Source organism: Myotis davidii, unplaced genomic scaffold (genome assembly GCF_000327345.1).
Source record: "Myotis davidii unplaced genomic scaffold, ASM32734v1 scaffold368, whole genome shotgun sequence".
NCBI classification, from domain to species: domain Eukaryota; kingdom Metazoa; phylum Chordata; class Mammalia; order Chiroptera; family Vespertilionidae; genus Myotis; species Myotis davidii.
Window position 1 is genome coordinate 649,606 of NW_006298786.1, and position 3,137 is coordinate 652,742.

Sequence of the window (3,137 nt, forward strand, 5' to 3'; positions counted from 1 at the left end):
CGGAAATTGTTTGCAGAGCAACGTTTAATCTTTTTGCAAGTTGTTTTTGAGTTTGACATGCATCTTCATCCAATAATGCTTGTAATTGCTTGTCTTCAAATTTTTTCGGTTCACCTGGATGATGTCTTTCACATCAAAATCATCACTTTTAAAGAGTTTAAACCAGCATTCACAAGTATCTTGAGATGGAGCGTGTTCACCATAAGCTTCCTGTAGTATTCAGCAGCATTTTCTTCAAAATAGAGTAATGAATTAAGACTTCCCACAAATGCTCTTTTTTTGACATGAAATTTGACATTTTTAAGCGTAAAAATATCTATAATGTTAACACCTTCAGAAAATTTGATATATGAAGTTTTGAAGCTTGCTGTCAATACAACAAAGTAGCATACATATCAAATCGCATATATATCAACATATGTCTAACTCCATCAATTGAAAAGAATCCGCATTATTAACCTGTACACCTGTAAATGTAAGAGTTCCAGTTCCCACTTCCCAGCAGAGTGCCCTTGGACAAGCTTTTTACATTTTTATGTCTCCATGTTCTCGTGATGAAAGTGGAATTACAACGCTCTCCATCTCATGGGCTGCTGTAATGTTATGCGGCAGGAAGTATGCTCCTGGGTCCTGAGCAGCAGTGGGGGTAGATGGGTACGTGCAGTGGCACCTCTGCTGGCACTGAAAGCCGCACCTCCTGCAGAGAGCAGGCACTTCTGGGAAACATGAAGCAAGTGCCCTTCCCAAAGGACGGCGGAAGCCCTGGCCCACACAAACACTCCAACGCTACCAAAGAGTCACTGCGCGTTAAACTTAACCAGTGTGTAAACATTTGCACAAATTGGGGAGTTAAACTGCCTTCTGAATGAAAAACCTACTACCCACTCACAGGGTGGTAACCTCAGATTATGTCAACACCATTTCTATCTTTTTAAAAAATATGTATTTTTATTGATTTCAGAGAGGAAGAAGGAGAGAAAGAGAGAAACATCCATGCTGAGAGAGAATCATGGATCGGCTGCCTCCTGCAAGTCCCCCACTGGGGATAGAGCCCACAACCCGGGCATGTGCCCTTGACCGGAATCGAACCTGGGACCTTTCAGTTCACAGGCCAACACTCTATTCACTGAGCCAAACCAGCTAGGGCACCATTTCTATCTTAACTCCCAAAAGGGAAGTCATGATACTGAGAGGAAGGTGAAGAGCTGCCAAACACCCCACAAAGATCCCCTCAACCAGGACCCTCGGGTACAGATCAGCAGTAACGTGGGGAGGAAATGACGTCAAGGATGTAAGAGAGTCGTGCACCTGTCCGTGTCTGAAGTGTGGAAGACCGAGTTCTGGCCTGTGGAAATAAATAGATGTTTTGCAAAATTTAAAAAGTCCAAGTGGAGGTAGGAACCCAGAGGGTTAGGGACACTCTGAAAATGGCTTTTACCCTGAGGATAGAGAAGAGCCTGCTTCAGAAGGGTCAAATGGGAGGCCCCGGGCATAAAGCTGGCACCCTCTGCATAACAGTAAAGTTGAACTAAAATACTCCACCCCCAACCCTACCAAGGTTAAAAAAATGGCGTGTTTTGAACCTCAGTACAAATGAAGATGAGGACAATTTTACCCCCGATAGTTTGTAACCACAAGTCAGTGAATTTTATTATGTTTTGCAACACAAATCACACTAGTCAAAAAACTAGTCCCCCAGAAAAAGGCGAGGATTTGGTTAACGTGGCCCTGAAATGGCTCTGCCCCAAGTGACTCAGTGGAAGCGAACATTCTGACCTGTATTCTAGTTTGAAACAGTGTCTCTCCTGAACTGTGTCTAATCTGTTAAACCCACTGGTTGGATTTAAAAAGTAATTTTCATTTCTAGAAGAACCAAACAAGTTTGTTTTTTTCTTAAATTATATTTTTATTGATTTCAGAGAGTAAAAGAGAGGGAGTGAGAGAAACATCAATGGTGAGAGAATCATTGATCGGCTGCCTCCTGCACATCCCACACTGGGGATTGGGCCTGCAACCCAGGCACGTGCCCTGACCTGGAATCTAACCATGACCTCCTGGTTCTGGGTCGATGCTTCACCACTGAGCCATGCTGACCAGGACAAATAGAAGTCCTTTCCCAGATGCATTTGGTCACAATTCTTAAGAAATTACAGAATGTAACACAGAGGTAAAGACTGGGAAAAGTGAAACTGGTTAAGAGACAGAGGATACAACAAGTTCAACATATGTCATCAGGGTTACAAGAGAGGGAGAAGGAGGCAGAGACAATGGAAACGTAACAGCTGAGAATCTTTTAGAATTGATAGAAGGCAACCATTTAAGGAGCCCAGAGAATCTCAAGCAGGATCAGAAAAAAAAAAAAAAATCTGCACACAGATATGTCAAAGTGGCACAGAACAGAGATAAAAAGGAAAAAGAAGTTTGATTACCTGCAAAGGAGTTTCATAGCTCACTTTACAACAGAAATAGTTGAAGCCAGAAGACAATGAAGTAAACATCAATGTGCTAAAACAAAATTTCCCAATCTAGAATTCTATATCCTTCAAAACACAATTTAAAAATAAGATAAAGATATTTACAAACAAAAATGAAGTTTTCTCTTAGCAGATCTTTACTAAAAAAATTCTAAAGAATGAATTTGACCCCTACTGCATACTATACACAAACATTATTTCCAAATGAATCATAGATCCAAATATGAAAGGCAATACAATAAAATGTCTAAAAGAAAATATAAAAATTTCTTTACTTTGGAGTATGCAAATTTTTTTAAAAAATTGGACACCTAAATCACTAGCCATAAAAGAAAGAAAATTGATAATTTAAACATTGTTAAAATTAAGAACTTTGATTATTAACAGAAAACATTGGGAGAATCAGAACAGTCCCCTGCCTGGTAGAAGATAACTATATATCCTATCTAATAAAAGAGAACATGGTAATTAGCCATACATCCGCTACCCTTCCCATTGGCTAATCAGGGCAATATGCAAATTAACTGCCAGCCAAGATGGCGGCCGGCAGCCAGGCAGCTTGAAACTAACTGAGGATTGCTTGCTTCAGTGACGAAGGACTCCAATGTTCCCTACCTGCCATTGCCGGCCTCTGAGCCTGCAGTTTGAAACATTGTAACAAAT